This window comes from Chiloscyllium plagiosum, chromosome 7 (genome assembly GCF_004010195.1).
Source record: "Chiloscyllium plagiosum isolate BGI_BamShark_2017 chromosome 7, ASM401019v2, whole genome shotgun sequence".
Classification (NCBI taxonomy): Eukaryota; Metazoa; Chordata; class Chondrichthyes; order Orectolobiformes; family Hemiscylliidae; genus Chiloscyllium; species Chiloscyllium plagiosum.
Window position 1 is genome coordinate 57,255,098 of NC_057716.1, and position 21,552 is coordinate 57,276,649.

At 39.2% G+C, this 21,552-nt stretch overlaps 1 long non-coding RNA gene across 2 annotated transcripts in view; it reads left to right on the plus strand.

Annotated features, from left to right (window-relative positions):
* The window catches only part of LOC122552026, a 32,635-nt gene extending 27,634 nt beyond the window's left edge, over positions 1 to 5,001 (plus strand). For both annotated transcript variants that reach the window (XR_006312269.1, XR_006312270.1), the window contains exon 3: positions 3,083 to 5,001. This is a non-coding gene — a long non-coding RNA (uncharacterized LOC122552026). The remainder of the gene's footprint in view (positions 1 to 3,082) is intronic.
* Positions 5,002 to 21,552: the final 16,551 nt, after the last annotated feature.

A 21,552-nucleotide genomic window follows, 5' to 3' on the forward strand; every position in this document is an offset into this window, starting at 1 on the left:
GAAAAATATAATAATCAGTTGAATGCCAGGATAAAGGACAGTAGGATAGTCTATTGATTAGGAATAGGAAGTACAAAATGGGAAGGCAAGAAAATGCAGTGTAAGATCAATAGTGATTTTGGAGTGAACACTAGAAAGCGATCACAAATATTTGAAAAGAATCCTATTCTAGAATGGGGAAAACAAAACGTAACAGGTCATAAAGACAGAAGTTAAGATAGATGGTGGAGCACAGCAAAGTGAAGGAATATAAGACATATTCGTTTGCCACCAGGAGCAGAAGTTGATGTGATCAGGAAGTCTAGGTAGTTAGGAACAAATTACTAGACAATTAATAAAAGCTGCCAAATAGCAAGAGTTTCAAAGAGAATTTGGAGTGTACACTGAGGTGCCAGATAGGAGACAGCCAGACCTATTGTGTGGGTGGATATGCATGGAATTGGTGCCTCCTGATGGGCCAAATATGGCTAAAGCCAAGCTAGTGGCAGGAGGTTTTGAAGAAATTTGAGGGACCAAGATATAAGAATAAGTTTGCCTACAGCAGAAAAGGTAATTTTCTTGGCTTTCTTAGAAAAGACATATGTGAGAGTATAGATCAACTGATTTAAAACTATATTTCTTCAGGAAGTTCAGCACAAAAGTGTTCCTTTGCCTTCAAAAGGAGAAGTCAAACAGAGTGGGGACACTCTGGAAGTTAAGTAAATTCACATTTTTCTAATCGATACTCTAGAGTCTACTACTTCTCAGTAAGGTATGTATTATTATAATGGGATGTCTCCAGATGAAACCAGATTCTGTCATGTTTTTCAGGCACCATAGGACCATCTATCAGGCATCTTTGTGATGCATATTGATGGTTTTTTTTGGGGTGGAGCAGTGAATTTGAAAATTTGTCATCAATAGGTTTAAAACAAAATTAAAAATTGAAAGCCAGGCTTCTAGGGCTTCTAGATACGTTGAATTTGGAATTGGACAGAATAGATTGACTGCCATTTTGCAATGGCAATCTGGCTGGACATCCAAATAAGGTCAGTTACCAGTTTTGAGATCTTTAAAGTTGAATACATTATGAAAAAAACCCAAGGTAAAAGATATTATTTGGATGAATAAGTCATTGAAAAGTTGAAAAAAGAAGCACTCAGAAAATTTCAAGAACATGAAATTTATAATTTTAATGATGCTTCTTATACAAATCTCTGTTATGGGTTCCCAGTTACAGGAGGTTTTAAAAATTTTCTTTTGGGAGCTGGGGTAAATATTGCCTTTTAGTTTGGGAAGACAAAGTTTAGAAGAGTAATAAAAGTGACAGAAACAGTAAATATTGTCTTTTTCTTTATGAATATATTGGAATGAATTCTGGAAAGGGATTTAGCAGTAATACCAATTGTGTGCTCTGACTAAACGTTACTGTGGGATAACATATAGTCAAAAAATGTGAATAAGTAAAAACTTAAGATCAATATTGCAGTTTTCAATCAGATGCTGGAGAATACAAAATTCTCAAAATTGAACTGGGTAGTTAGCCTCAATCAGCAATCTAATTACTTAATAAAGGAAGGAGCAAGCTCTAAAATATGATTTAAAATGCTGAGAAAAGTATCCTTGCAACTTCAATCTTCACCAAAAAAGCTGGAATTTTGTCATACAATATGTCAATTTTTATTATTTTTTGATGTTTGGTTTTGTGTAAGTACACAGTAATTTGCTAGTAAAGAACTTGGGTATTGCTGAAAAGACACATTTTGTCAAAGCTAATCATCTTGTATTCATCACGACAATTTGCAAGAATGCCAATTCAAGGGGAAAACCAACAATTATACTACATGAGAAGGCAGTGCTGATTAGTTGGTACGTAGACTCTGATTAAAAGAAACTTTGCCATGAAGAATGTACCAATTAATGATTGGCATTTAACTACCAAGTTTTGATTAAATTTTAAATCAGGCAGATTGGCTGATTGGTAAGGACATTGTCCTGAAAAATGGACCAGTGAATGACATAAAGTTCCATATGCTACAAGATTGGCTTATTGGCAACTTTATAGATAGAGCCTGAGCCATTTGTTCACCCTGTAAAATTGATGCTGAAATAGGGCACAAAGTCATGCTGCAGGAGAATGGCCAACCTGATCAGATAATTTCACCCTGTATATCATACAAACCCATGTAAAACCTTAAGGCAGACATTCTGGGTTCTGAAAACTACCTACTCTACCTCAGATTATCCTGGAAGGGTTAGGAATTACAAAGGTTTGAGAAACAGGTGAAGGTAGCTGTATCACGCTGCAATGCAGTAGCAATGTGGACTGCTATGCTGGATGCTGCCATGCAAAAAAGATGCATCAAGCAAAAAAGATGCATGATTATCATGATTATCACATAAATGAGCAATATATTATATGAATTTCAGTGCCAGTGTGATGACAGGTATATAGCCTGTATGTCCCAAAAACTGGTAGATAATATCAAACAGCATATCCCTTTGTCTGTATGCAACCAGCGATATACTGACTGTACCCAACCAGCCCTCACATGCAAAATTCACAACTCAATGTCCAATATCTGATGTGATTCTGCAAATGGACAACATTAGCTGGATAATACTGAGTGTCCAAAGAATTATAGTGACAACCAATTTAGGATTGTGAGTCAGCCTCACAGTGTGACACACTTTAGTGTACTGGGAGCTATAAATGGACAAACATGTGCACTCACTGTGCCGGTTTCAAATTATCAAATTAGGTAATAGGCATTTACTGGTTCATTTCTCATGACAATTCCCTGACTAATCAAAGTTAACCTGCCGGGTTTACAATTTAAACAAAGCTTGGAAATTAACCGTCATTTATTAATTGGTGCATTCTCCAAAGCAATGCCTGAACCAGTCAGAGTTCACTTGCCAACCAATCAGCAATCTCTTCATACTGTTTAGTGTTGGTTTTCCCTTTGAATTAATAATCTCAGGAACTGTTCTGATGAGTGCAAGACAAAAAACTTTGTTAAAATGTTCTTTTGTCAGTAATATTGTTTGTATATTAATTGATTTTTTTTAAAAAATGTAACAAAAATCTGTTTTCTTCTAGACACAGAGATGCCCAAGACCAAACAGAACAAGGGAGTAGCTGGTAGTGAGATGTTAAAGAATAATTGGGTGAGAACTTGACCAGATGTGTATACATGGAGGGACTTGTTATTGTGAGTTGGAATAAAACTCTGACTAGAACACTGGAGTCTGTCAAACCCAACCTTCAGCCTCTTGTAAAACATGTAAAACACACCGCAATAAATAAGCTTTCAAATGTTATGATAATTTTATGGCATGTCATATTTTGGTTGACTTGTAAAAAAGAAAAAATATATATTTTTCTTAAAAAATACACTCCTCTGTTACCTTACATATTTAGGAACTGAGGAGCTTGAGAATCAATTTCAACAAAGTGCAACACAGCTGTATCAAGGCCCAGTATAAAGGGCTGTGCAGGCCATTCCACCCAAGACGTATAATATTCACAATATTGGATTGGGGTCCCCGGATGTTCCTGAATGTGTTGAAATGTATTAAATTGCGGAAAGAAATCTCTATGCTCTACATGAAACTGTGAACAGGATCCCCCTCCTCCTTCCCATTGCCTGGATTAGCATTGAAGAGTCTGTTGGAATGACAATACAACCTTTTCTTTCTTATAGTCATTCTCTGTTATCTTTAGGAGATGTTCGCTGTCTGTAAGTGGCATAAACGAAACCTGTTTCCAACTCCATACCACACAAAAATTTAAGTGGCACCATGTGAAGGCTACATGTCTGTTATTATAGTGAACAAGCAGCACATAATTCAATATGGATGCTGCAACCACAAAGAGTCATGCATCTGACTCCCTGTTCTCTCCATTTCAGTCATGATCAAATTCTAAGGCTAAATTATCAGGTTTTAATCGACTGTTTTTGTAGGTGTGTGGTGGTTGAAATCATTGGCTAACTTAAAAATTTCCTAAGATGTTCAGAATTTAAAGGGTTAATTATCTTTCCAACTGAACACAGAGGTGTTAATCCAATTGCTTTGATAGTCTGACATATTTTCCACATTTCCTTCCAGTTTCTGTGTAATTTTGACTTGTTTATTTTCAAGTGGCACATTTAGCATCCATAATACATGACGTTGTGCTGTGTAAAATGTGACAGCAAGTCTGTATTAAAACACTGCTAAATCAATGATGTACTGCTGACAGCATCTCGAGAAACTCAGGCCACAGCCGACTGCAGCCAGCTCCTGCCTAACTGATTGTTTCTAATACTGAAATGACACTGTTGAGGTCAAGTAAATAAATATGCATGCATCCCCAGTTCAAATTAATAAAATTCCAATGTGTGGAGCCTGCTTGTTGAACATATGTTAGAAGCATGGCTAAGCCATCTGGCTTTGTGTCAAACATTTACACCAACTGCAGTCTTACACTACCTGACAGCGGAAAAGCTTTATTCCCATGGTGTTTGGGCACAAATGGAGAAATATTATTGAAATGATTATCTGCATCAAGACTCAGATTTGGTTTGACATTTTGCTGGCTCTGTGTAATCCAAAGGTCTGTCTGCTAGAATGAAGAAAGGGTCCGCCAATAAGCTGGCAGTAACTGCGGAGAGGACTAGATGATTAATGAGGCTGAAAGACTGGTTGTACCCAACCCACCTCCACTCAGACCTGAGGGCCAGAAAATGCATATGAAATTGGTCTTAAGCTTTACATGTTTTCTCCAGAGAATGCTTTAGCTAGCTCTCACTGGGTACTCAAAACCCACCCGAATTACAGTATGGTAAGAAAAAGAAAACACCAGAATTTACATTAACTTCTAATTTTGAACGTTGAATAAAACTGCTAAAGCCAGCCAGTTCATGGATCTGTTACACTGCTGGTATCTAATTTAACAATTGAAACACATCAAAATTCATAATGAAGGTAGTGATTTAAATGTTTATCTTGTAAGGATGACATAATTAACTTTTTTTTACGAAATGCAATTAAATGTTATGTTCATTTATTACAAAACGAACAAGAATAGATAAATGTTGGAAAGGTTTTTGAATTATTTTATGCTTTTCTTAAAAAATGTTGGATGAGTAGATCTTGTTCACATTCCTTACAGTTATAATCACAAATAAGGAAATCTGAAACAGAAGCTTGTAATAATTCAATAAACACACAAGCAAGATGTCAAAATGACCATGTATCATCTTTTTGTTAAATCTCTTTTATTTTAGTGTTTAGCTCTTCAGATACCCCTTGAGCAAGTCTGCAGCATTTGCTAAAGATTAGTGCTGTTTTTGATATTCAGGTACAAAGAGATAGATAGAGAAGAGTTTTTATGTTATGTCAGAAAAAGAATAAAACCAATAAAATATACAAATTCTAAGTACTGCCTGGGAGGGCACCTTCTGCTGAGGCACTCTCCTCGGTATTTGTACTGCTCTGAGGTTTACTTCTAAAGATGGAAAGTTTCTGATTGACCCTCTAACATTAAAACCCACCCACTGCCTTAATTGGGGAAGATACCTGCTTCCGTACCAATTAAGAGCTTCTTCATTTGAAAAGATTAACCCTCCAGAGATGGGTTTCTGAACCACAAACAAACTTGACTCCTTTTTCCTGCCTTTGTGATCAAAATATACCCATGGTTCTCACCAATAGCTTTCATCTACTCCACAACTTGCAAGCTTTACAGCTGAAAGCAATGGCATATTTACTAAACTTTCAAACAGCTAACAGCTCCACCAGAATGGGATGAACTGATATTATAGCAATGCTACAAAAATGTTTGTAATTAACATTACTTGGAGGACTTTAGGAATTTAAAGATTATGGAAAAAGGATGTGTACATATTTTTGTTGGAGTTCTTTTTTAAAAATAGCTATTGAAAGTTCACAATTGATATTTGAGGTTTTTTTCAAACAAGTCTTCTTAAAAATCACATGACTAGTGACAAGCATTTGCTTTGCTGTATACTCTGCTAGAGCTAGTTTAAATAGTGACTGGCTTGGAACAGTTCTTGCTACTTTGATTGAGTTGGGGACACGCCTGCTAAGAACAAGCTGAGCTGGAAGAAAGCTTGCTATGAACAATCTACCCAGCTGATCTCCTCTATTTCTGAAAAGAAAACACTTCACAGAGTTCAGATGAAACCTATCTGTTCTTTTGAAAGAGTAACTGAAATAACATCTCAAGATTGTATTTCCTAAGCGGGTGTGTTTGCAAGTCTTCAGAGACAATCATGCATGATCAGTGAATGGCTTGGCCACAGATACCAAACCAAGGAAGCAACAGACTATATGATATCCTGTGCTTCATCCTTCTGTCTTCAAAAGTAACCAGTGACCAACAGCTTTTCTTTCAAAAAGCCAATCTTTGCAGAAAACATATTTTGTCCTCTTTTCCTGCGGAGTGTTTGGGGATATTTTGTGAAATAAACATTTATGCTCCAATTCTGTTGACTGTGTATGTTAACCAATTATTTGTTGTCTTAGTTTTATTTACATTGAACACACTGTATTTATAAAGAAACCTGGCTAATAGACATTTTTCTATACTACATGACAGATAAATGGCCTTCTTGGGTAACAGGAAGAAGTAAGTTTACTCTGTGTTACAGCCCTGGGGTAGTGGGGCTGGAGCAACAGTACACTCCTCCAGCTTTGGTGGTAATAGCAATTAAAGAAATAAGAGAACGTTGATTTTTCTTTCAAATTTGACATTATGTCTTAAGGAAAGAAATATTCCATTTTCCCAAGACCCATGATGTAGTTTGTGCTACCTGCATATCTGGGCCAACAACCTTCTAAATGTCTCCACACTTCATAGTTTCAAACAATCAATGAATGTGGTCTGGTCCTCACATCAACTCAGCGACTAAAAAGAAAACTGATGGGAACAGAACATTCATGTTTGTAGATGCTTTTCACTCTATTTTATAGCTCAAACATGTTAGCAGTGCTAAAATGACTTGTGGGTTATGTCAGTATTGGATATATTCATAACTGCTGACTCTAAATATTAATGACTTAAGGGCATTTTTTAACATATAAATCAGATTTATTGATGAGAAATTAGTGCAGCATCTATTCAGGTAAAATTATTACTTCCACGTACCACAATGTTTTATTTTTGGTCTCCTTGGAGAGAAATAATCAGGCCTAAATGTATTTAGTTTACATGCAGTTACTTGTCTGGAAAAATTCAGAGATGCTTCCTAACTGCTGTTGTTGTTTGAGCTGTTGCTAACTTTTGGCGTTCTGATTGTGACAGACATTATATCATTTGCATTTTACTACTCAGTGTCATTTTCACAGAGGAAGGAGGGTAATTTGATTGAGAATGCATTACAGTGTGTTGTAACTCTAAGTTGACAAATTTCAAGCAACAACAGAATGGAATGCTATCAATAGCAAGTATTTATCATTTACTAAACTAAAAGTGAAAATGTACTTTTTATAAAAATAATATAACATAGAATTATGGTTCAAATTAGTATTAAAACTAATTATGAATTTTTTTCCAATATTTTAAAAATGTTCAGTTTTTGTGGACACTTTTAACAATCCTAAAATAATTATTTTATTTTTGCAGTAAACTTTCGCATCTTGGTGTAAGAAAGAAAACATTTGTCAGGATTTCTCACTTCTAGTAAACATCCAATAATCTCTGCAGAAAATTGTAGTTCTAGATTCAATAAGGACAAGTCTTATGAGATTGTGAGACTCCCTTGGGCTGAGTATCCTACCAATTCTCACTGGAGGCTAAATACAACTGGAACTGAAAATGGATGCAGACATTGCAATGCAGTACAAATTTACACCCATTACTTCTGATGCAGGCAGCACGTCAACTTTGTGTTGCCTGCTAATTTGTATGATTGCTGCATGCAGCCAGAGCTATTGAGTGGCTGAAAGCCTCAGCATGGGGCCCAAGTTTATGACATCGAGCACCATTTAAAGCAGCCTTCCCTACTTAAAGTCAGCTTGAATTTATAACTGGGAAAGTGCATTGTGGACAGGGCAGGTACCAAAACTGTTTATGGTAAGCATAAAAAATACGAACAAGAGTAGACCATTCAGCCCTTCAAGCCTGCTCCACTGTCCAATATGATTATGACAGATCTTTTAACTCAGTACCCTATTCCTGCTTTCTCCCCATCCTTTAGCCCCAAGAACTATATTTAACTCCTTCCTGAAAATATCCAATATTATGACCTCCACAGTTGTCTGTGGGAGAGATTTCCACAAGCTCACTCCAGTCTCTGGGTGAATAAATTTCTCCTCATCTCAGTCTTAAGTGGCCCAATGCATTTTCTTAAACTGTGACCCTTGGTTCTGGACTCCTTGGTTATTGGGAACATCCTTCTCGCATCTACCCTGTCCAGTCCTGTTGGAATGTTCAAAGAATTTAATTCTTCTAAACATCAGTGAATATGGTCTTAACTGATCGTTGGAACAAATTACTGCAGATGATGGAACCTGTTATGAAAACAAAAAATGCTAGAGATCACAGCGGGTCAGGCAGTATCCATGGAGAGAAAGCAAGCTACCGTTTTGAGTCGAGATGACTCTTCATCAGAGCTGAAGTGAAGTGTGGAGGGGACAGCATTAATACAGTAGTAAGGGTGATGGGTGGTGTTGGAGTGCTGGGGGAGAAAGGATGTTGATAGTTCAGATTAAGTGTTGGCACCATGTCCTCTCTCCCCTCCCCCCACCCCGATGGGACTATCTGTTCTTTCCAGTCTGGCAGTTAGACACACCATTGTTCTGCCATTCTCACATTCCAGTCACATAATCTGAGCTGCAACATCCTTCCTCCCCCAGCACTCCAACACCACCCCACCATCCCTGTTATTGTATTAATGCTTCACTTCAGCTCTGATGAAGAGTCATCTAGACTGGAAACGTTAGCTTGCTTTCTTTCTATGGATGCTGCCCTAACTGGTTCATAAGTTAGTGCTGCCATCCCAAGAATCAGTCTGGTAAAACTTTGTTGCACTCCATCTATGGACAGATCATCCTTCCTCAGATAAGGAGTGCAAAGCAGATTAGTTCAGTTGGTTGGATGACTTGTTTGCAATGTAGAATGATACCAACATGGGTGGCACGGTGGTACAGTGGTTAGCACTGCTGCCTCACAGCGCCAGAGACCTGGGTTCAATTCCTGCCTCAGGCAACTGTCTGTGTGGAGTTTGCACATTCTCCCTGTGTCTGCATGGGTTTCCTCCGGGTGCTCCAGTTTCCTCCTGCAGTCCAAAAATGTGCAGGTTAGGTGAATTGGCCACGCTAAATTGCGCGTAGTGTTAGGTGTAGGGGTATGGGTGGGTTGCTTTTCGGCGGGTCGGTGTGGACTTGTTGGTCCAAAGGGCCTGTTTCCACACTGTAAGTAATCTAAAAAAAAATGTGTGGATTCAATTCCCAAACCAGATGAGGTAACGACAAGGATTCTCTTTCTTAGCCTCTCAACTTGCTTGAGATACAGAAATCTTCATGTTAAACCATCACTATTTGCTCTGTTTGCCTGTCTGCCCTAGCTCCTTTTCCTTTTGATTGTCCTTCCTAAACACTGAATACTACTGGATATCATTCATTTTGATACGAATACTCTGTTCATTAAGATCCAAGACCTTAATTCTTGTCTTTTTAATATTCTTAGCCTAATTTGCATTATTGTCCACTGTGATCCTGTTTGATTCTTGTCCTTGATTCTCTGCTTACACTTTCCTTATTTCCCATTTGTCTTGTGTTTGTCCTTGTTTCCCGGTATTGTTCCCATCTCCTTGCCACTACTTTAAACTCATCCAAACTGCACTAGCAAATAGTCTCACTGGGATAACAGTTCCAGTATGCCTGGGTGCAAACTATCCAGTTTGTATTGGTCTCACATCCCCCAGACATAGTCCCAATGCCCCAGGAACCTAACCCCTCACCCTTGCACCATCTCTCTAGCCGTGAATTCATCTGATGTATGCTGCTATTTTCACTGTGCTATCAGTGCTACACTACCTTTGACATTCTATTTTTAGATTAGATTACCTACAGTGTGGAGACAGGCCCTTCAGCCCAACCAGTCCACACCGACCCTCTGAAGAGTAAGCCACCCAGATCCATTTCCCTCTGACTTTTGTACCTAAAACTACGGGCAATTTAGCATGGCCAATTCACCTAACCTGCACATCTTTGGATTGTGGGAGGAAACCGGAGCACCGAAGGAAACCCATGCAGACATGGGGAGAATGTGCAAACTCCACACAGACAGTCGCCTGAGGCTGGAATCGAACCTGGGACACTGGTGCTGTGAGGCAGCAGTGCTATCCACTGAGCCACCGTGCTGCCCACTTTTTAATTTGCTTCTTAACTTCCCATATTCTGCTTTTAGGATGTCATCTTTTTCTCTTATGTCATTGGTAGCAACGTACATCATGACCACTTGTTGTTCACCCTCCCCTTCCAGAATGCCTTAAGACATCCTTGACCCTAGCATCCAGGAGGTAACATACCATCCTGGCGTTTTGTTTGTGGTCCCAGAAACTGTTCCCCTTATGATTGGATCCCCCATTACTATAACATTCCCATACTCATTTCTCCTCTCCGGTGTTGCAAAGCCACCATGTTGCAAAGGAATTTAGCTGTTACTTTTCTTTGAGAGGCTAGTCCCCCTCAGAACTATCCAAATCAGTTTTGCAGGGGAATGGCCTCTGGGAACTCTTGCAATGCCTGCCTAGTCCTCTTACTCAGCCTGTTGGTCACCATTCCACCCCTGCTTTAACCTGCGAGTGACCAGGAGCTGCAACTGGAGACACTTTGTGCGCATGCTCTGGTTCTGGGCACTGAAATCATGCCTGATTTCATATATACATTCTTCTTGAGCTCTCCTTCCATAATGAGATCCTTTAAGTTAAACCCTTAGACTGAATAAGATTAATTTCACTGGAGCTCCTCTTCTTTGGACCTCTGCATCACCACCCTTACAATCAAAAACCCAAAATAAAGACCTTAGAAACTATAAGCAATAACAATAGTATTAGACATTCATCAAACCTTACTCATCCAATCAGATGCTTCTTCTCCTTCCTTGTCTGTTGATGATATTTTTCCCAGACTGCTTCACTGTGATGCTTACTGTGGCATATTTTCCCAGATTTTGTTTTGTTTCAAAAATATACTTTATTCGTAAATCATCTCCAAGTGAATACAACAAGTACAAAATAGGTCCATATAGACATTGCAGAAAATGACATTCCTGATTACAACTTCAATCCAGTTGCACCAAAAGGGTATCTTCTCATCATTAAAGGAAACATTTATATTCCCAGTAAGGCTATCTGGAAACATAACAGGCCCTCATTATACTTGACAGCGAGATAGACAGAGGTCTTTCCCCAGTACACCTTGACGGCAGCTGCCCCAAGCTGTAATGCATCCCTCAGCATGTCGTCCTGAACCTTGAAATGTGCCAGTCTGCAATATTCAATTGAGGACAACTCCTTGTACTGGAAGTTTTGGATAGGCCAAAGAGCATCTTTCACCAAGTTGCCAGTCCTCCAGGTGTAGTCAATGTTTGTCTCGGTGTGTATTCCAGGGAACAGATCATTGAGCACAGATTCCTTCATCATGGAGCTGCTCGGGAGAACCTCATCAAAAACAACAACATCTCTCCGGATCTTCTTTGCAAAGGCACATTCTAAAAGGAGATGTGTGACAGTCTGATATTTTTGTGAGACCACTTCACTGTGAAGTGAACTGTGGGACTTTTTCCAGAAGAATGTTTTGCAGGAGCAACAGTAAATTGAAAAGAAGAGAGAATGAAAGCATTCATTTATTTTAGATTACGGCACAGTGGCACAGTGGTTAGCACTGCTGCCTCACAGCACTCAGGCGACTGACTGTGTGGAGTTTGCACATTCCCCACGTGTCTGCATGGGTTTCCTCCGGGTGCTCCGGTTTCCTCCCACAGTCCAAAAAATGTGTAGGTTAGGTAAATTGGCCATACTAAATTGCCCGTAGGGTTAGGTGAAGGGGTAAATGTAAGACAATGGGTCTGGGTGGGTTGTGCTTCGGCAGGTTGGTGTTGACTTGTTGGGTGGAGGGTCCTGTTTTCACACTGTAAGTAAGCTAATCTAATCTAAATTGAAAAGAAGAGAGAATGAAAGCATACATTTATGTACCACCTTTCATGACCTCAGGAGAACCAAAAAGTGCTTTGTGGGCAATTAAATGCCTTTTGAAGTGTGATAACTGTTGTAATGCAGGAAACATGGCAGTTAATTTAAACATAAAAATCTCCCATAGTAACAGTATGGTAATCAGTAAATTGTTAATAGCATTCTTGTGGCAAAGTGGCAGTGTCCCTACCTTTGAGTCAGGAAGCCTAAATTCAAGTCCCATCTGCTGCAGAGGTGCATCATAACATTTCTGAACAAGTTGGTTAGAAAATATCTGATCAAATAATTGCTTTTGCGATTGTGAGATAAAAAATTGTCAGGACTATTTCTTCAAAATAGCATTGTAGGGTTTTCTAGCTGAAAGAATAGGCATGAATTCAGTTGAATTTTAGTTTCTCAGAAAGACATAAGGCAGCATGGATCTGGTGGTGTAGCCATTCCATGACCTCAAAAAAATCATCAATGTCAGTAAATTCATCTTCAAGTACATATCCCTCCAAGTGCACCAGTAGTGTATACACTGCTCAACCCACTACACCCTAGAACTCCCCTATTAACAATCTCTCACAGGACACAGACATCACATTCACAGCTTCACATCACAACAATACAGCTAACATTGCTGCGGGCCTCACAGCCACATCTCATGGCGTACTGCACACTGGTTATTCATTCATGATATTCACGTCAGATAATCAGATTACATCAAATTCCCGACACACTTCTCTCTCTCTCTGGCAGGACAAGTTGGCAGAGACATGGATTGGCAATAGACAGGCCCAGCTGCATGTCCTCACCCAAACTCAGGGGACAGCAGTCACCATTATCGCAGAAGCCTTGGTTGGAATTGTGGCCAGCAGCAGTGCTGAAACCATTGAGGTTAGTAGCATTTTTCTACATAATCTGCATTTCCTCTCACATCTTGCTTCCCTTTCACTCCAAAATCTCTCTGATTTGTAAACTGCAAATTCTATATATGTGAAATTCTTGCTTTGTCTGGACTCTGCCACCAAGATTTTACCATTACGCCTTTCTCCTTTCAAATGTCAAGAACTACAACCTGACTAAACAATGGTGGAAAAATAAACGTGAACAAGCAGGAAGATACTGATGAAGAACTACTGTCATTTGCTCTCACACTGATATAATCCAAGAAGGAAAACGGTGCAGGAGTCCTTTCAGTTTGTCAAGACCATGTGCGCTCTCTGTAAAAGCAGCCCACCTGGACCAACTCCTCAACCATGGACCTGCATTTTTTTTTTCTGTTCAAATAATTTAGCAATTCTTTTCTGACAGCCTTTACCACATTCTCAGTCAATGCATTCCAAATCTTAAGTATTTGCTGTGCCTCTCTGACTACTTTTGTCAACTATCTTAGATAATTGTCCTATGGTTTTTGATCCTTATGCTAACATGACCAGTTTCTCCCTACTGCTCTTGTGATTCTTAACATACCTGCTCAGTTTCCTTGTACCTTCTCTTCTCCACGGAGAAGAACTCCAACTTCTCCAATCCAACCACAGCCACCAGTTCAGCAGTGAACACTGACCCTAGTTTAGGGGCATCATAGAGTTGGGATGCTTATATGGTGTAACATTGGGCAGCAACCAAGAAAGGGGCAAGGCTAGGACAGATATTAGATCATCAGAGGGCAAGGTTGCACATGAATTCTGCTGACTCAGAACTCAGATGAATACTAGATGAGGCAGCCTAGTGAAGAAGGCTGATGGCATGCATAACAAAACACTTGGTACATTGGCAGGCCTCAATGACTGATAACTGGTCTCCAACAACCACAACCATCTTCCTATGTGCCAGGTATGACTCCAACCAGTGGAGAGTTTCTCCCAATACTCATTGATTCTAGTCTTGCAAGGACTACTTGACGTTACAGTCCATCAAATGCAGATTTGATGTCGAGGCCTTTCATTCTCACCTCACCTCTGGAGTTTAGCTCTTTTGTCCATGTTTAAATCAAAGCTATAATGAGGTCAGGAGCTGAATGGCCCTGGTGGAACTGAGCAAGTTATTGCTGAGTATGTGCTGCTTGATAGCACTGTTAATGATACTTTATTGATGATCGAAAGTTAGCAGCCAGGGTGGTAATTGGCTGGATTGTCCTGCTTTTTGTATTCAGGACATACCTGGGCAATTTTCCACATTATTGAGTAGATGTCAGTGTTGTGTCTGATCTGGGAGACCTTGGCTAGGGGATTAGCAAGTTCTGGAGCAAAAGTCTTCAGTACTATTATAAAAATCCTGTTGTAGCCCACAGCATTCGTAATATCCAATGGCTTCAACCATTTCCTGATATCACATTGCATGAATCAAATTAGCTGAAGACTGGTATCTGTAATGCTGGGAAGCACTGGAGGAGGCCATGATGGATCATCCACTTGGCATTTCTGGCTGAAAATTGCTGCGAATATGTCAGTCTTTTTTTTTGCATTGATGTGCTGGGCTCTCCCATCATTGATGATGGGGATATTTGTGGAGCCTCCACCTCCAGTGAGTTATTTATTTGTCCACCACCATTCACAACTGGATATGGCAGGATTGCAGAGCTTAAATCTGATCCATTGGTTGTAGGATCGCTTAGCTCTATCACTTGCTGCTTATGCAGTTTGGTATGCAAGTAGTCATGGTTGCTTCACCAAGTTGACATCTATTTTTAGGTATTCCTGGTGCTGCTTCTGGTATACCCTTCTGCACTCTTCATTGAACTATAGTGGGCGGCTTGGTGGCACAGTGGTTAGCACTGCTGCCTCACAGCACCAGAGACCCGGGTTCAATTCCTGCCTCAGGTGACTGTCTGTGTGGAGTTTGCACATTCTCCCCGTGTCTGCTTGGGTTTCCTCCGGGTGCTCTGGTTTCCTCCCACAGTCCAAGGCCGAAGGGCCTGTTTCCACACTGTAAGCAATTTAATCTATAAAAAAAACCCTTTCTTGATGCTAATGGTTGAGTGGGGGAAATGCTGGCCCATGAGGTTACAGATTGTGCTGGAATAAAGTTCTGCTACTGCTGCTGCAGATGGCCCACATCACCTCATGGATGCCCAGACTTGAGTTGCTTGATCTGTTCGAAGTCTGTTCCATTTAACATGGTGATAGTGCCACATAAAATGATGCAGGATATTCTCAAAGTGAAGACTGTACTTCATCTCTACAAGGACCATGTGCCAGTCTCTCTTACTGATACTGTCATGGACAGATATCATCAGATTGGTAAGGATGAGGTCAAGAATGTGTTTCCCTCTTGTTGGTTCCCTAACCACCTGCCACAGACACAGTCTTGCAGTTGTCTCCTTTAGGACCAGATGAGCTCGATCAATAATGCTGCTGCCAAGCCAGCCTCAGTGGTGGATACTGAAATCCTCTACCCAGAGTATGTTTTGCACCCTTGCCAGTCTCAGTGCTTCCTCCAAGCATTGTTCAACATGGAGGAGTACTGAGTCACCAGACAAGAGAGGACAGTATGCTGTATTCAGCAGGAGGTTTCCTTGCCAATCTCAAACTTCATGGTAAACACGATAAGCCATCAGCTTTCTGTCTGCACTAAGACACAATCTAACCAGCAATGCCATGAGTCAAAATTCTAAGTGAAGCAGCAATGCACAAAAATGTAAGGCAGGTCAGAGATGTTGTGATTCCAAGCAGACTTGAATATTGGAGGGTTGCTCAGTAAGTTTCCAAAATGTACAAAAATTGGTGGGATAATAGATAGTGAGAGGATAACCTCAGAATACAGAAGGATATAAATGGACTGATCAGTGGCAAATGGAATTCAATCTAGATAAGTGTAATGTGATGCATTTGGTAGGACAAACAAGACATGGGAATACATGATAAATGGTAGGAACCTGAAAAGTGCTGAAGATTAGAGAGACATTGGCGTGCATGTCCCTGGTCCCTTAATATGGTGCAAATTTCTTAAGAAGGCATCAACATTGTAGGAGGAATCAGTCAGCGTTACACCATCAGAAAAGAGAGATCATCCCAGGAGTGAGGCACAGCCCAAGTGGATATATATTTCTGGAATTTTGGAGCAGTGTGGGAATTCGGTGCAAAGGGGGAGAGGTGTTTTTGCTTGATTTTTTGGTTCATAGTTTGTAAGGTCTTTTAACAGGATAAGTTGAAGCCTGGGATCAGGCTCCCAGCACAAAGCAAAAGTGATATCACAGGAAAACCACAACTTGAAGACATTCACTAGCAATCAGAATCTTGGAGCAGAACCTGTGGGGGAGGAGCTTGCACAGAATAGTGATTAAAAAAATTGTGAACAGGAACAAACAATCAAGATAACATTGCATGTAAGTGGTGAGGTGATTGGCTGCTTAGGAACCACTCTTAAGGACTGAGAGTGTAGTACCAGAAGGGACACAGAGTGTAAAATCCTTCTTTTAGTGGTTTGTAGTTCATAGGGAACAGAGAGAGAGGAAGAGAGAACAAAAAACAGAATCTGATTTGGTGAGTAGTGGATAATGTTCAATAATTTGTTCCTAGTTTATTGTTTGTAGTTGGTAAGAATCACAAGGTGCTCTTGGTCTCCATGACTCTAAGTAATTGCAAAGTGAGTGAGTGCTAAGATTGCAAGCTAACAGCCATGAAATGCAAGCTGTACACATACCCAATGTGAACCTGCATGCAAAGCGACCTGATGAGCACATTGCAATATACCACAGTGCTGTGGTGAAGAGCTGAGGCGTTTCCTGAGTATTCCAAGATCAGCCATAATGAAGTGGTGAGGATAGTGTTTTGCCAATGTCAATTTCCATGGATGACAGGTGATAGTGGTCTTTGTCTAAGGAGTGTGCCATGAGATGTGGCTGAATAGACTCGAAGATGGAGGGTGACAGAAGCAAGGAGTGAGCAACATCCACCAGGTAATTATTCAAATTTTCAAGTCAAGAATGGGTGCCATCTAGTTTCTCACCAGTGAATGCGAGAATCATAAATGGCAATACATGAGATGAGATTGACAATTACTAAGTTAACAGATAATAGAAATAAAGTGCTTATTCTTTATTTCTTGACATATATCCACCCACATTTCTTGCCAGTGTCCAACTCATCAAGGCTGGGAAAATACTCCCTGGAGTTATTATATAAATCAGCAACTGGTTACGAGTTCCATTGATATGATAGCCATGATGAGGAGGTGCCGGTGTTGGACTGAGGTGGACAAGATTAAAAATCACACAACACCAGTTGAGAGTCCAACAGGATTATTTGGAAATATAAGCTTTTGGAGTGTTGCTCCTTCATCTAAATGTTAGGTGTCACTCCTTTGAGATCCCAACTGTTATGCCCACAAGTCCACATGACATTATTATAATGGGTGATGGTTAAGCTAACTCCTCTGTGTTAACCTTTTCAGATCCATATACAGCACCCACCACTAAACTTGTCATAGGGAAGGCACAAAATTCTGTGTCTGATTTTATAAAGTTTCAACATCCTCAGGCAAAAATCAGTGTATCCATAATTTTTAACTGGTTTCTAAACTAGTTCCACTCGCGGGAATCTCATCATTCACAGGGATTCTCAGGATCAGACCCCTTGCAAATACACAGGAATGACTGCACTATTTTCTGCCTGCCATCTGTCTAAGTATTTGTGTCTCTCTTTGATATGCTGTCTTTACTAAAAAAAATTCCAAGAGCTTCACACGTTGCACTTTACCCATGGAATACTGAGAGTGTCATGTGGATAACAATCATCCCACAAGTAATGATGAGCTGAACGACCTGTTGATCCTGGAGGCTGAAGGTGGAATGTTGATCAGATCATTGTAAAACTCTGCTCAAACTTTAAACAATGACATGACAAATTAGCATCAAAATTAGCCAATCGAGTATTAATTTGATCTCTCAACTGACAGCACCGCTAATACTGTGTACTTTCTCAAAACTGTATTGAAAGATCAGTGGGTATTATGAGAAGCTGCATAAACCCAATACTTTTCTGATTTGGAGTTGCAACATAACTAAACTGGCATAAATAACTTTTGATGGTAACTAATTTCATGCTATAAGATCAAAACAGCACACTGGTTTAACAATAATATTGTGAACTGAGTTATTGTGTTTCAATGCTAATTGCATTCTATTTTTCTGTCACAGCTTTCACTTGTATATTATTAGTGAGCAGCTAGTGGTTATTCTAAAAACAGTTTTGTAATGAGAGGAGCACATTCTTCACTGAGAGTTAACATCTTAAAAATACACAATAATTATAAGATGTTTAAACAGATGAACTGTTGCAGAAATACCTGGCCAGTGTAAGATAATATTATAGCTCTGCTTGTTGAATAACATCCAGCCGGAGGGAGATTGGCCATTTTCAATGAAAATGACCAAACTATGATTAATTGCAAGCTCAAGGTTTTTGTGGCTTCAAGAGTAAATCAACTGCTAAGAACTGCTAACTTGGTAAAACATAAACTAATTTTAGGCCATGGATATTAAAATATAATCCATCTTCTTCCTCCACTGGGAAAGCAATTAGAAATTGTGACTGGCAGAAGAAGAGAACATTGGGATTACATTCAGCACCAGAAACTTAAGCCCTGAAGAAACTGACCAAATTTTGTCCCTGCCTAATATTCCATTGAGAAATGACAAAAAAAATCAGTTGCTTGCTGCACAGGATGTGTATTCTGTACAGATGCATTTTAGCTTTAGGATCACAAACTTCTAATGTAATGCAGTGATTTGAATGTAAACACAAGTTTAAGTAAAACTACAAACAGCAATCAGCATTATTGAGAGAAATGGCAGGATTTGTTAAGCTTGTGACATGCAGGCAACTTAAGTGCACAACCTATCCAGACTATCCTTTGGGGCCATACAGATAGAGACGTTCATGGCCTGAGTATTGACCTGAAAGGAAATATAATCCCTTGACATAAAATTCTATTATAATGTAATCACTATTAGAAAAGCATACGAAAAACTGGAATATCATTTCTTATTGTGTCGGTTAAATGGACTGAAAGCCTGGATGTATAGAGAGCACGACACCTTCACTGTTCTGAACTATGGTGTCAATCAAATCTTTAAGGAAGGGAGATTAGGCAGATCTGAGAATTTTCAAATTTAGATAAACCATGTAATAGAAAATAATCTTATGTTCTGTGTGGGGTGCACATGCAACATCTCGACAGCATATTATCAGTTACTAAATGTGTGCAATGAACAGTGATTTCAGGCAGCTGTCCTTGGTTTTTTTTACAGTTGGAAATAAGCTGAAGAAAAGCACGTCTAAAGTGTCCAGAAAGCATTGTATCTTAACACACGTTCGTCTGATAATGTTTCCTTATGCCAAAGAAAAAAAATTTCTGTTGATCTTTAGTAAAGGGTCTAGCATTAACACCGCTCTCATTTCTCACCCAAACCCTTAAAGAGCAAGGATAACCTTGAAACTTCTAATTTCAATCAATTGTTAAACTTCCTGGAAATGCACTGAAATCCTATTTTCATTGTTAAACCGTTTCCTTGTACCTTTCTTTTTTTGTACTCTCAAATTGTAGTGCTACAGCGTGCAGAGTAGATGAATGAATCAAAGGTTCTTCCAAATTGTGTTATCTCCTTGTGAATTGGCTTCTTTTATGAACTAAAAGGACAGCTAACTGAGCAGTTCTTCTTCTGTGGTGGTATCTTTCACTCCAGGTTTTAGTATAGATTAAATTCCATACACTGCCCAAAGGGTGCATAGTGACATAACTTTTTTTTTCTTAACTACAATGTGTTAAAGCACTTGAAAGCTACTTGACTTAGAATGATTTCAGAACAGAATTTTCTTTTCCTCAATTTAGACCATAACATGAATTTATAATAAACCAGGGTAAATTATACTTGCTGTAAAATTACCACTTGTTTTAAAGAATTATGTATATTCATTAATTGCAACCAGCCTTTTTTTTATCTTTCCATTGATTTAAAAATATATGCAATTTTAACAAAGGCCCTCTCACACAAGTGGAATGATATTGGTTAATATCTAGTACATGTTACAGAATAAATAATAGATATTGAGCAATAACCTTGAGGGTGTTAGCCTATAGTTGATCCCGATGAATGAGAATGAGAAATTATATCAATATTTCATTTTCTACCAATCCTATTTAAAACTGCAATGAAAACAGCTGCTTCAGAGAAGAAAAGCTGATACTTGAACTCCACGACTGGCTGTTTAAAATAGTAGTCGACATTTTAATTAGATTTTTGTTTCTATTTTTCGAAATCTTTTTTTTCTCCCCTTGCCTCACAACATGAACCATTGTCTGGCTCAGAGTACAGACAGATTTTCTGAAACGCAGAGCCCTACCAGACCTGTACTCCAATCAGGTACACAGAGTCATGTGGTGCAACTTGTCCACTGGATGTCTGCTTACTTTTGCAGAAATATCGGCCTCCCATGTTTGTCTCCTGGTAGCATAGCTAAGTAAAATTGTCATCTTAGGATTTATAGGCTCAAAACCACTGGCCAACACTTCAACATACAGATCTTTTTATGTTTAAGATTTGGCAGAAGTATTACATGTAGCATACTCTTAAATGGACATACATAATTCAATTCTTACAATATCAAATAATAAGCCTGATCCTACATACAATACTGCTCACACAATAACACACTGCTCCAGATAAAGATGTAGTGATTGGTCACCATTATAAAGCAGCACTGCAAGTCTTCAACTACCTGCTTTGATGGGTAGCAAAGGATCATTAAGATAATTCTATGTGCCATTGATAATCATGAAACTGACATATTCTCTGCAATGGTAAGTCATGAATGTCTGAAAACAGTAATTGAGTGAAGCAACTCTTATAAAGTACAACTGCACCAGCCATGTAACTCAGATTTAACAATGAACCAAAAATGCCTTCCTTATAACATGTAACACCTTTTGCAAAATAATTGAAGCATTTACAAGAATTTAGGTGCAATGCCACAGGGATTGAATATTATAAATTATCGCAGGTTTGGAGAAGGATTGGATCCAATAACCTCGTCATTTACAAGTATATTAAAACAGACAGAGAAATATATTGGGAGGTAATCTATAAATGGAAGCTAGACACCAAGCGACCGTGAAAATGATTTGAATTGCATAGGCTACATTAAATCCCAAACACAGGAGGCATGAAAAAGTCATGTCAACTACATTGTAACTCAATTATTTTTGAAACTGAGCCTTTATGCTGACGTGTTTTCTTTATAACACGAGTGAATATGTCCCTTCACATGGTCAAAATGCCCACAGAGGTGAGGCAGAACGCTTAAATTGGCCACTTAAGTGGCTCAATCAGGAGCCCAGTGGACAGCAGATCTGCAAGATCACCCACTGCTGGCAAAATGGCATG